Genomic DNA, 14,343 nt, shown 5'->3' with positions numbered 1-14,343 from the left:
TATTCTAGTCACTGGGTGTCCACACCCCTCACTTCCAGCTCTTAATGCAATGCAGCAGAAGCTAAAAATACATAAGTGCCACCCTCTGTCATGCCTCCTCCGAGCAGGCTCTGCAGTTGCCATGGGATGTGCGTGATGGAGGTGGGGCCTGGCTCCGTTCTGAGAAGCTCCACCAAGACACAGCCCTCAACAACTACAGCCAGGAAGGTCCATCCCATGGCCGAGCCAGCCCTGGCAGCATGTCCACACCACCCTGGCACAGGGCATGGTGGGGGCAGAGGGCAAGGCAGCTGCCCCGGGCTGGCCAGGCTGTCCTCCCCACCTAGTCCCCTCTGGCAGGGCAGGAAGAAAGGGAGGGAAAGAGCATGGAGAGAGGAGGGCCTGTGCAGCAGTGTGCTGCCACACAAGGCAGCAGGGCCAGGTGCCCTTGGGACCATGTGAGAGGACCAGGACCAGCACTCCTGGCTGTGGGTGGAGAAGCAGGGCACCCCAGCAGCTCACTGCACCCCCTGCCCTTCATCCTTACCAGAGTGGGTGCCCACATGCTGCTTGGCAGAGCAAAACTCCTCTATGCATCTGGCACCGAGGGCCATCGCATCTCACAGTCCCACCACGACAAAAAAAAGCCCAAGATGGGCCAGAAGCCCACAGACACAGCCTGGGACAGAGCCACAAGTACCCATAAGCTGGGGGAGCCCCTGTTCCCCTGCACCAGCTCCCACTGCTGTCAGGACTCTGCTCCCACCCCAGGGAGCTCTAGTAACAGCCCTTGGCAGTGTTTGCAGCAGATGAGACACCTAAGCTCATGCTTCACTCACAGATCTATAAAATTCAGGAAAAACCTTCATTTTATGAGCAAATGCTTGAAACAAAGGTAACCAGAGCTCCCACAGATAGTCCTGGGGGCCTGCGTGCCTTTATACATCCCCGCTGCAAGGGCTGCACTACAGCCATGCCTTGCAGCGCCTGCAGCCCCAGGCTGTTCCCTGCTGCCTCCCAATGCCGCTGGCCACACACCACTGGGGATCAGGCCATTCCCACCACCTCAAAGCCCACACTGAAAAGTCAGAAGAGCCCTCCCGGAGAAGGCAGGAGCTAAGGGGTCACAGGGTCTCCCATCCCCTCCCTCTCCAAGAGGCAAGTCATGCTACTCTGCTCTTACAGTCTGTGTGGGATGGGAGCATTTCCATGGCTATAGGGTAAGAAGATTTACGCACTGTGGGATAACTGCATTTATTTTAGTTCAATATTTCTCAAGTTATTCAACAAGTCAGAGCTTGGCAGAAATAAGCAGGAGTAGACGACCCTTCAGTGCCCAAGGAGAAGCAGGATACAGACAGAGGCAGCCCAGAGCACCCTCAAAGAAAATCCATTTCTTGTCATTGCTCCCTGGGGTACCTGGACACCCCTGTCCCACCTCTGCCAGCAGACAAGGAACCCTGGCACAAAGCCTCATAAGTCACAAGGGAAGCGACAGGTTTCACTAGTTAGTCACAGCTTGGTGACAAATCCATCAGATTTTCATGCATTCATGCAAACACAGACCCTGCCTGTGCTAACAACAGCCCCTCATCTGGTGCCACCAGTAGGCAGTGCTGGGCATGCCAAGCCATACCAATCTATGCAGGAAGGGTGGCACTGCTGCAGGGAACACCAAGGAGCCAGAGAGAGAAGCCCCTTCCAGGACAGCCTGCTGCGAGACCCCAGCTCTCCAGCCCAGGCTTCATAATCCACTGGTGGTGGAGATGGGCAGGACAAGGCACTTGCTCAGGGCACCCACAGACTTGAGAAAGGAGAAAGAACATCTATAAACCATTCCCAAAGGAAGCTGACAGTTCTCCTGTCATCCCTCACCAATATGAAAGGTGTCAGCATTCTGCCAGCCTTTGTACCCATGGGCCTGAATGTACACCAACATGACAACCAAGATGGAGTTTCTTCAGGTGAGAGGCTGGTAGGGAGACACATACAGAAAATGTGTGGCCCTTGAGAGCCTGGGGAACCACACAAGCATCTCATCTTCTCCAGAGAGACGGCCCAAAGGACTTTCAAAGGCAACAGCCATGAGGAGTCTGTTTCCAAGGTATGAGAGCTCCTGGGCTCAGGTGTCCAGGGGGACACAGAATGGCACCTCTTGCTAGTTTTGCCTCTGATGCTGCCCAGCAGGCTCTGCAGAGCATGGCAGGGAGCCACCCACCCTGGGGAGCAGTCACCCCCTTCACATCAATCAGGAACCCAGAGTACTCCCAGGAGCCCTGCTTGACCAGGCTTTCTTCCAAACTCTGAACTCACAGCAGCATTCCTGACTGCTGCCCAGACCCTTCTGGGGACATCCCAGCACAGCCCTTGCAGAGCTGGTGACCCCAGGGATGCTGCAGCCCACTCCGTGACATTCTGCAAGAATCGTCCTACACTGCTGCCGGTTCAGAAAGCTCAGGAGATGAGCAGCTCGACCCCCACCCCCCCTTGCTCACACTGGCATGCCTTTATCTCCCTTTATCTGCAGAAGCAGTAACAGAAAACTACTTGGCAGCTGAGCCCTCTAAAATCTTTGAATGCTGGAGGACAGTTTTGCTGTACTTAAAATCCACATCATTTCAGCAGGCCAAATCTGCTATATTACCTCAATAGGGTGGTGGGAATTTCTTACCTGGGCTTCACTATCAGAGGAGAGCGATTGCTCACCCATGCCCCAAAGCGCCCTGCTCTCTTCCTGCCCCAGCAGGAGTGATCCAGCAGTGCTGGTACCCAAGACCTGCCCATGCTCCCCTCCTTCTCACCTTGAGGCAGGCTCAGCTTCACAGCACCTTTAGGACACACTGATAAACTCACTACTTCCTATAATATCAGTGCTTTGTACACACACCTTCCTATATCCACAGCATCTGGCTTGTTGCAAGTTCAGAACAGTACACTTGCCTTTTCCAAACCCTTCCCTCCCTTCCTCCTCCCTGTTAACCTGCCATGACAACACCATCTGCAGCTGCCCTGAGCAGCACAAAGATGCCAGAGCTTCAGAGCTGGCTAGAAATGGCACCAGCTCGTGCTCTCGAACAGATTTATCCCTTAGCTCAGTATTCAATTTAATGGTTTCCCATTAAAAGCAGCACAGACACAAATCAGCTCAGGGTGGACCAGTTTGTTTTACACCTCCAGCCATATTTCACCCCAGCAGGAAAAGCAAGTCTCCATGCATGTAACAGGTCCCTTCTCCTTATCAAAGCACTGATGGTCTGGTTCTTTCTCTGCACACAGTTAATACAAAGACCACTGGCTCATAAATCTCCTCTGGGAGCAGCAGGTAGTTATGAACTGACGCGGCAATTCAGAAATGGAAGCTTGGTGCATTGGGATTATTTCCAAGCAAAGGAAGATTCCCTGGCCAAGCTCTCACAATCCCCCACAGATGTGGTCTTCCCCAACCTCCCTGCTGGTGTTAGTCCTGGAGTATCGTGTTATTAGCAGCAATCACAGCAAACAGGCAGTTTATATATGTAATGAGATTCAAACAGGAACCAGTATTAGCAACTTTGAGGGAAAGAAAGAGTTGCTCCTCTACCAGCAACAGAACCAAATTAAAAGCATTTCCATTACTGAAGAGAAACCCTATTTTTGTTCAATTGCCCACAATGGCCTCATCCGCTCTAGGCTGCAGCTGAGGTCAAATTCTGACATGCTGAGCTGTGGCCCTGTCTGGAAATGCAAGGCCTCCCCTGGCCTCCTTCCCACCACACACCAACTGCAACAATTCACACACAGGACATGGTCCCCAGGCCTTGCCAGCTGATTTGGGAGAAAGAGAGAGGGTCACAAACCTGCTGTTCTTTTTTCTGTATTTTCATTATCATCAAATCTGGGATGAATGTTATTTCTGCAAGACACAACACACAAAAATAATTCACAATAAAGAGACTGGTGAAACCGAGGTGCTCAACCTGTCCACATTATCCCTCCAAGAGGTCAAGCCCCGGTGCTGTTCAGAGCAACACAGCTACAGGAAATGTTCTCAGGGACCAACTTAGAGACATGTGCTCTGTTGAGCCTCGACAAGGACTCTGACCATAGATCTCCCCACAGCTGGATGCTACCCGAACCCCACTGGGCAAGACCAACCTTGCAGTGGCGGTCCCAGCATGAAGTGGTGCACCCAGGGCTAGAGGAGACGCACTCCACCTCCCCAGAGCCCCAGATCCACCCCAGGCACCCCTGAGAGATGTGTTGGATGTTGCCAACCCTGCAGCAGCAGAAGGAAGCAGTAAACAAACCAGCCTCTGCCAAGTAGCAATGACAGCAGAAAGAGATGTGGAGAGGATGCAGGAGCTTGAGGTGGCTGCAAGCCCTACTACCAAGGAAGAGCTGCTGCTAGGGGGATGAGGATGGAGTAAGCAAGGAGGAAGGAAGAGCCATGCTGGCAGACACCATCTCCCCAAAGAGCCGCAGCAGCCCTCGGAGCAGTGCTGGGGCAGGGCCAGCAGGCCGGCTGCCTCCTCAGGCCTGTGTCCCTGCAGTGCAGGAGGATCTGCAGAAGCGGCACCCACCTCGCAGCCCATAGGAGGAAGGGGGGCTTCTAGCAGAGGTGATTCCAGAGCAACCCCCCCCGCCCGCCCCCCCCCCCCCCCCCCCGCCAGGCCTGGCCAAAGGAGCTTCAGTTGCAAGTCCGGCTCTTAGCAGCACCTTAGTGTCGGAGGCAGAACTTCCTTCATGACCAGGCCCCTACGTTGTGCCCCACCAGAGGAGGGGGCCAACGAGGAATCTGCGGCCACACAGCACCCCGACAGCTCTCTGAGACAAAGACCATTCCCTCCGGCTCCCTGCACCACAGCTCAGCACCCTGCACCTGGTGGCAGTAGTCTGGCTCGGCCAGCAGCACCTTTTTGCTGGTCTCTCCCCAATAGCTGCAGCTCCCTGCAGGCACTGCCTGAGCACCCATGCCCGAACGCAGAGGCACGCCACGCCAGCAGTACACCCTCCGCCGGCTGCCATGTGCCCACAGGACAGGGCCCAGCTGGCGAGCAAGGCACACACCTGCCCAGGCCCAGCTGCTCCAGGTATTGGACATAGGCTGGCCACTACCAGCGGCAGGAGAAAACTGGGCCCACTGCCTCCCTCCCGCTGGTGCTGTCAGTAGAAAGGCCAGAAGTAACCCCGCCACACGCAGGGTCAGCACTGGAAAGGGCACCAATCCCGGGTGGACGGGGCATTGCTGCAGCTCCCCAGGATGCACATGCTCACCAGCTGTGACAGTTAAGGCGACACGGTGAGGTTATAGCTCCATGCCCTCTCCACAGCAGCCCCAGGCATGGCACACTCAACAGAGCTGTCAGGGTTTGCCCAGAGCCCCCTGCTCCAGGCAGCAGATGCCCTTTGGGGAGCCAACCCTGGGCAGTTGTCGGCTCCCACAGTGCCAACAACAGGCGCCTAAGAGCCTAGGAGTATTTGACAAGTGGGATTTAGACACAAATCCCACGAACACCTGCCTCTTGCTTCCCTCCCATACCACACAAACCCCACTCCATGAGCCACAGCAATGAGACAGTCTCCCCTGCTACTGCAGCTGTCAGATTCACTTGGCACAAGGGCACTGCAGGCAAGGCCCAGCGACTCCCCCAGCATGTCCCCCCTCCCCAGCAGGAGCACCCTGCTAGGCCCAGACCTTACCAAAACCCAGAGTCATTTCTCCCCTGACCTCACACCTCTCTTCGCAAAGGGGAGAGCCCAACGGGTTCTACAGGTGGGGAGCGCTTAGGCCACTGCAAGAGCAGACCAATTCTGCATGATGATGCTGGTCCATGGCTCACAACCACCACACCAAGGAGAAGAGGCAAAGGCTTCTAACTCTGATCCTGGCTACATGGCATGGGCCAGGCCAGCACTTCCCACGTCCAAGTCAAGCTTGGTGGCAGTAAGGCAAGGAAGCCCGTGCCACCCACTGAGTGGCAAGGACTTTGGTGGCATCTGTGGACAGGATGACACAGAACTTCTTTCTCGTGACTAAGCCTGCCAGCTCCTCCTGTACTCCTCCAAACGTGCCCCAGAAGAGCCTGGAGAACAAGGGGCTAAGCCAAGCTGGAAGATGCATGCAGCTGTAGCAGTGGTGCTCTCCAGGAAGGACCAGGCAGAAATTTCAGACCCAGTGGCCGCTGCAGCTCAGAACAATCCTGCCAGGCTCCAGCAGAGAGCAGTCCCATCCCAAGGGTTTGCTCAGAGCCAGAAATCTTGCAGATCTGGGTTCAGGTCAGCTTTCACAGAGGCCTCTGGGCTACAGGAGACTCCAAGGTGCTCAGCTTACCCCTCCTCACCAGCAGCATGCAAGCACACTGGCCTCCATCTGCCAGCCCCAGCGGGTGCCCAGCAGGTCCTGCCAGGGCCCATCCAGTCCCTCTCAGCTCCCAGGGCAGGAGATGCTCCTGCTCTGGCTGTGCTTCCCAGCCTTTCATTCACTGATTTTCTTCTGGACTAACCCAGAAGATGGATCCTGGGCCTTCGACCCCTGCTCCTACTCCAGCAGAGGCAGGGCCCCACAGTGGAGCACACAGGCAGTTTCACTGAGACCCAAGAGATGTCAGGGAAGGAGAAAAGCTCAGATGTTTGCAAGGCACCAATTCAGCACCACTTCTGGCAAGCAAAAGTCAAGATAAATACCTTGCTACAAGTTCCTCAGCACTGGGCTAGCCCAGGCTGGAAGTCTCTCATCACACGGCCTTACAAGAGCTTGCTCCCATCACTCAGGTCTAGATTTTCAGAGCCTTTTTTTTCCTTCTCATTAAAATAAAACAAACATCATCTATTGTGGATCACACACATTTAGTGGCCTAGGTCCCTGCTCGCTCACTGCCTTCTGTACAGTGGTAACACAGGCAGTTGCCAGCAGCTGAACAAGAAGGGCCAAAGGATGCCAGGAAGCTTGTTGCCACAGTGGGCAACTTGGCCCAATGCTGCTGCCTCCTCAGAGCCCAGGCAAGGGCTGCTGGACTCTGCTGCCATCAGCCTCAGTGGCTCAGTCCCACAGCCATCATCGGCTGCTATTTTCGCATCACACCTCTGTTACTTCACAGGTGCCAAATACTCAGGCTACAGTAGGATTCAGACCACGCAACACTGGGCCAGCAGGGCGATACCTGCAGGCAGGGAAGAGCAGCCAGTGCTACAAGCAAGCCGCACAAGGGAACGAGCTTTAGATCAGCTATGCCTTCCTCCATCAGCAGGAAGCCAGACACCGGCTCTTTGCTAGGACAGCGAGCAGGCAGCTGGTGTATGTCACAGGTCCAGTGCTCCCAGGAGTGGCTGTACAGAGCAGGGATGTTCCTGGGCCCTCCAGCAGAAATGAGAGCCAGGATCCTGCTGCCAAAGCAGCCCTCTGCCTACAGCCTGCCATTCTCCTTCCCGGGGTACCTTGGGACCAGGCTGTGGCAGGGCAGGCTACCCATTCCTAATACCCATTTTTCCCAGGGAGTGCGTAAGGACTCATCTGCACACACATGACTCACGAACAACTTTTATCAGGTTATAGTATCAGGGAAGGACTTTTGCAGTTCCCCGAGTGCAGCAGGCTGCAGACCACCCCTGGCTTTAAGGTGTTTACAAGGGGCACAGCAAAAGCCCAGCTGCTGGATTAGCCAAGCCAGAGCCAGCAGCACTGGCATACAGCGAAGGAGAAGCAGCTCTCAGCTAGCACTCTGGCACGCTCTGAATGAGCACTGGGACTAGAGGGGACAAGGGCACACGTTCAAGAAAGGACATGGGAGAGCAGAGCACAAGAAGAGGTTTCTCTGTGACCAAAGCAGACAGAGCTGTCACTTCTCGGCACACACCTTTCTTTCTACTCAGACTCACACCCACAGGTGAACTGTGGAAGACCACAACTGAACCTAGGGACGTGTCTTGTCCACTCTGCTACCAGCAGGATGCAGCTCACAGGCCATGTTCCCCCTCACCTAGGCAGCAAGGGCTGCACACAGCTGCAAATGGAGTCACTCTGGCCCTTGGCAGGGCAAGTGCCCAGGAGTCCTCACTGCAGGCCACAGCCCAGGACAGACTGTGCCCCAGAAGCGCTCAGCACAGGCCACAGTTGGCAAGGGACAGGCAGGAATGGAGTGGGAAGACCCTCCAAGAGACAGACCCTCCTCACCCAGCTCCCTCCCAAAGAGCCAGGAGGAAACATCTACAGGTCTGCCTTCTTCTGTCTGTCCCCACATACAGCAGCTTGAACGTGCCAAGCTCTACACAGCTATCACCTGCTCTGTTCACGTGCCATCGCAGGCAGAACCCAGCTGCTTCGCACAGCAAGCAGTGCCAGGGCCAGGCCAGTCCCAGGGCAGGGCAGTTCCACACTCAGCAGCAGTCCCAAACCATTAGCAGACAGGTCTTCATGTTCCGTCCTCTTGTTCCAACTGGTGACAGATGCACCCCCACCATACACCTCTGCATTTCCATAGCACTGAAGCCAGCGTGTGCATCTGTGTGGATAAAACAAGGCTGAGATACCAGTTAGACCCGAGGAGACAGTTTAACAGAGATACCTACTCTGACCATGTGCAAAGTCATTAGAGTGCCAATAGAGGCCCAGCAAAGTCATTGCAGGTACTAGGAGACAGTGCTTGGTCTCCTGTCTGCACACAGAGCTAGCCACAGTGAGGGGCTACCCTGTGAGGATGGCAGCTCCCCAGGTCCTCACAGGGCCCTGTTGCAGCTCCCAGGATGATGTGCCACCCTGGTTAGTGGAAAGCTGCATTAAACTCTGCTGGCCAGGGACCAGAGTCACTGCAGCAGCCAGACACCAGCAAACCTTGGGGCATTTAACACGTCATATTGTTCATAATCCTGTAAAGCAAGGATGTCCTGCCATCACTTCTTAGATGATAAGCTGGAGAGGAGGAAAGGAGACACATCCATGTCTGCATGGTGCTGTGGACTGCTTCTGCCCACTTCATCTAGAGCATCTTGCTTGGCCTCAGAGCCAGGAACTAACTCGTCCAGCATCCTGAAAGGAAACACACCACCTGCTAGGGAGCACCACCACACTGGCATGCCAATATATACATTGAGAACTCCATTTAACTAGCCATTTCCATGCTAATTAAGTATTTGCAGATTAAAGAGAAACTCTAATCTCACATAAGACAGCCCAATTTTCTAAATGAGCTTATGGTTTTCATATGGAGATCAACATGTTCTCACTAGCACATCATGCAAGTGCTCCAGGCTGCCAGATTCAGCTTTATTGCCACTGTCACAAGCGGGAAGTTTTTATTCTTCATGCTCAATTTTTTATGCCTTTTTAACCCAAGACAATGGATGCACATCTCACACCAGTGCTGCCAGCCTGCAAAACTCCCAGCACGAGGTGGTCACCATTGTTTTCAGCTGCCACAGCCAAAGGTAAGTCCTCCTTCATGAGGTCATGGTACTACCTCTGAAACCCGCTGCCACCGGGCACTGCACACAAGCAGCAAGCACACCAACATGGCACACCATGCTGGCAGGCTGACCATGCACTCAGGAGCTGTCTTGTCACATTTCAAGAGACAAGCAAACAGTACTGAAAGCCGTTTTGTCCCTCTACATAAGCAGACCAACTTGCTGTGGCATGGCTTCTACAAAGCATCTGTTGCTAGCAATGACATTTTCAGTACCACAGTTTGGGGCACATCAGGTTACTACCCTCCCCTCTTGGATTTATTTTTATTGTTCTAAAAGCGCAAGACATCCCTACACCAGACTGAATCCACATCATGCCAGTATTTCCTGTCACTCCTGCCTGAGCTCCTCCAGGAGTTGCAGCATCTGTGCATAAGCCAAAAATATCAGAAATTCCACATCTGAGCCAACACCAACCCGAAATGAAGCAGTGACCATGTGCTCTTCCCCTTCTGCCAGCCTTCCCACAAGAGCGGCCAGACTCCTCTGCAGCTGGAGGATTGATTTTCCCAGTTTACTGGCTGAGACTCACTAACATGTGGCTCAGGTACTCCCACAAACCTGCACACATAACCGTTCTGTGAAAGCAACCACAGCTCATTTCAGGGAGCAATCATCTATCTCATTTGTACACACAGCTTCATCAGCGCATGTCCCCATGGAGTGGTTCACCTCCATCTTCCATCAGAAATGGGAGAAGATCTTTTCAAGATGATCTTCAGGTGGAGGAGAAAAAGGGCCATTGAAAATGAGCTGAGAACAAAGGTAAGGAGAAGCCACAGTGGCCCAGATTAGTGAACCTGTAAAGAGACAGATCTTCTCCAGGGCTAGAGGAGAACTTTTAACATCCATTTCAAAAACACGCTAGCCAAGTTTGGGGGAGGAAGTCAATGTATCAAGGAAAAGGAATAAAGATCTACTGCGGTAACAGGGATATACCCAAGGGCATGTGTGAACTAGTCCATCTTGGCCTGGATTAGGCACAGCACTTGCAGGGCATCTGAGCTGGAGCCTACGAAGTGGCAGAGCCTTGGCTTCAGTGTGTCACCCACTACCCATGTCACATGTTAACTCACTCATGTTAGCAGAGAAAAAGGAAAAGAACATTTTGAGACCACAGCACTTGGGAGACACTGTGTGCTAGGACTGCTTTTCAGCACTATCATGTATAGCCCTGAGCAGCCCCAGGGACTGACTAAGACAAAGCCATCACAGATGGGCTGCTGCTGAGGATGCTTTTCAAGATCGTACCTGATAGAAAGTTGCATACGTCCTGTTGCATGTCAGAAGGAGAGGAGGGTCCTGGAACAAAAGCCAAAGCACCTCTCCAAATTTTCCACCATACAACACTTATCCACACCACAGCATCCAGTTTCTTACTTCCTCAACACCATCTGCTGAAAATCTAACTGAGCAAACAAAATGCACACTTATGCACTCACCCTTAAGTGCAATCTGTGATTGATGCACAAGCTGGGCAACATAAGCAGAGCACCAGGGACTCCATTTGTACATGCAGCCTGCTACACCACCATTAGACCAGGAAACATGCACTCCTGCACCTGGTCTGCAGACAGCCACTGAGGAGAATGAGAAGCACCTGGATGAGGCAGAGCCAGATGTTCTAGAGCAGCAGATACATCCTTCTGTACACAGCAGGAGCAGGTACCAAGTGTACAGCGTGCAACGAGTAGGTAGATTCATCCCTGACCACAGCAGAAAAGGTACCCCAAGCGCATGATCTTGGCAAGCAGGACTCAGCTAGTAGGACTAGCTTGCTCAAGAGAGCCAGCCACATCAGCTCTTGAGGGTCCTACTCTACTCAGCTGCCTGTTCTGGGCACCCCACAGGAGAGTGCACTTCTGCAAACACAACAGTGGGCAAAGGGTGTTCAGGGCACCCTCTGCACTGTCTCCCATGTGCCAGGCAAGGATTTTACAGCTATACATAAAAAGCTCTGAAGCATGGAAATTAAGCAGCAGGTGCTCAGACAATACCTTGACAGGATCAAACCACCTCAGAGAGGCAGGTTCACATGGGTTGCAGTTCTCCCCACACCTTCCTCCATTGTTTTAAACCACCATGTTCCCTTGAAGTTTGCTGCCCAGCTGATGCTCCAGCCTGGGCGTGTATGTTCCCTCTCCCCAGACATCTTCCAACAGCCAAGCTATGGCACTATTCAACACCAAAGCTCCTGTCAGGGCCGTCCATATGTCACACAGCATGTGCGCTTCAGAGAGCCTCCTCTCGCAGCTGTCCCCCAAGCTCCCATGAAGGCCAGCACTGGAATAGGAAGCTTGGCTTTTTGCACCTATCTTGCTTCTCTCCTCCTATTATTTTATATTATATTTATATCTCAGATAGGGGGGTAAAAAGAGCAGGCAGGCAGCCCCACACTGCAAAACCAGGCGGAATGCTGTGTGCAGCTCGGCCCTGGCTCTCTGCTACTGCTCTGCATGCCTGAGGCTGTGCTTTGAGGAAGGCCAGCCTGAAGTCAGAGGACTGATGCTGAAAATAATGCGGCACTCGCCCTTTCTGCACTCAACCCCCAGGAAAATCCAAGACAAAACTCTGCTTGGGGTGATTAAGCAATTTCACAGCACATCCAATGCTTGCAAGAGCTGGCATAACTGACAGCAAATGGGGCAAATTCAGGAGGCTAGGGAAGGCTCAGGGAAGTCTGTACCCAACAGTCCGCAAAGAAGAGCTCCTCTCCAGGTATGTCTGTCCAGCACAGGGGACACTGGGACCCTGTCCAGCATGCCACTGCATCTCACTTCAGAGCACAATACTCAGAGGAGGTCCCCAGCCAGTCCCCAGCAGCCAGCCCCACCAAGAACAGCTTCCACCCTTTTAGCTCCAACTGTGCAGAGCCATCCCCCAGCAAAAAGTATCCCAGCTCTTTTACTCAGCCTCCAGAAGCACATCCCCAGATGCGCTGCCTGCCCAGAGCAGGGGCCAGCCCAAGAGAACATTTCACAGCCCCTCTGTGAGTCTGACCTACCCCGGCAGAGTTACTGCAAGGTCAGGCAGATCCAGCAGACTTTGTTCTCAAGCCCACATCTGCCCAAAGAGCTGAACATGTCCTAAATATCACTGTTACCATCCAATCTGAGAAGTCCTCAGGCCAACAGTAGGTCTGGTTAACAGGCATCTGTGGCAGAGCCCTCTGAGTGTGCCCCAGTGCCCTCACCGGCACCCGCCTGCAGCATCTCCCACATAGCCATTGCAATGACACATGAGGCTCATGGAGAAACTCTGCAACACTGTTGGGACCCCAAGGCTGTAAGACATGTTGCAAGTCACAGTGCTGGAAGCAGGAAACCTAGAAGACAAACTGTCACAGGACACCAAAGAATCCCTAGTATGTGGCCTGCAAAAATAGTTACAATGCTAGCTTGCCTTCAACAGTGTTAAAACACGCAGTTCTTCAGGGTCTCCACCCACCAAATAGATCTCAGATAACCTCAGGCATACGCCATAGCAGGCTCAGTCACGACTCAAAGAAGTCCTCCAAATTAATAAGATAAGCATAATTTTGGCCAGGTTTTGAAACTTTGAAGACAACAAACTCTCAAACAATGTTCCCTAATACTAGTTTCATTTACATACTGCATAGCTAGTGGTCTGTTACCACAGCAAGCAGCATTGCTCTGCTGCTTCAGTCAGCCTGGGAAGACATCTGCTGCAACACACACCTCCTAACCTTTAAGCTAAGAACAACCAGGAGGAATATCAAGATGCAGTGGCTAGGGGTGCACCAAGGTCCAAGACAGACACTAATCATGGGCCAGCCCCCATAACCTTGCTTCCAAAACCGGCATTACTACAGAAGAATAAATAATTTCTAATCTCATCACCTTGCATGATAGTGATGGTGAGGTCTGCATGAAGTTTGCTCATACATCCAGCTCATTTTAGGAACTGCAGCTCTTCAGGCAGCATGGACAAGCCTGTGCACATGGGAACGTGCACTGCAGGAGCGGGTGCTGCCAAGGAAGCCCAGCACTGAGGGCTGCTAATGGGGCACTGCTGGAGCAGGTGGCTGGCTGGGTGACTGCTCACAGTCCAAGCTACTATGTATGTGTTCCCTCCAGAACCCAGCCCAGGTTCCAGGGGTGCACAGCCCCCAACCCAGGACCCTGCCCAAGCCAGCTGTTAGCTCCAAGAATAGCTCAGATCAGCTGCAGCGGATCAAGTAATTGTCTCAGGATGGGAAGCACCAACTATTTTCAGCTTTCTGGGAGCATTGCTGGGCTGGGGGTGAGCAATTGCAGGGGAGGAAGAGTGCTAGCCACCCAGCCCAGCAGGAGGAAGAGTTTGCAGCTTGTTACACTCTTTCAAAGTCTTGTTTTTCCCAAGAAAAGGAAAGGGTTTCAATAAGAGTTTAAATCTCAGACTTGCTTTCTTGAAACAATTTTCCAGACTCAGAGGCTGCAGTTTCAGACCAGGAAAACAAAATATGCAGATTTTCCCCCAGAGGCACAATCCTGACATCTCCCACACACCCACCCCGCCCAGAGCAGCTCTTCCCCAGGCCACTGGACACAGCAAGGGCCATGCAGCACTGTGGGCCAGGCTCCGAGGGGGCAGCCTGGGTCAGAGCTGGCCTCAGTGCTTGTACCCCTCATCACAGGCATGCAGCAATCTGCTGTTAGCTCCTTTGCTGTGAAACCTTTGCAGGTCACCTTTAAAAGCCACATAAAAGCCCTAAAACTACTTTACAGGCTGCAGTATTAGCTGTGCTTATAAAGACATTCTTTAGGGCAGCTTGCGATGCTACCTCCAGAGAGCACTACCGCTCCCACACCTGGGCAGCAGCAGGAGCTCCCCACCCCACTGAGTAGCACCTCTCCCTCCTCTCCAGGAGCCTGGGATCTGAGGTGCTCATGGGTCTTGGCTGCATTTCAACCACACCACCTCACA

Source organism: Falco biarmicus, chromosome 10, assembly GCF_023638135.1.
Source record: "Falco biarmicus isolate bFalBia1 chromosome 10, bFalBia1.pri, whole genome shotgun sequence".
NCBI lineage: Eukaryota > Metazoa > Chordata > Aves > Falconiformes > Falconidae > Falco > Falco biarmicus.
Note: the sequence above shows the minus strand (reverse complement) of the source record.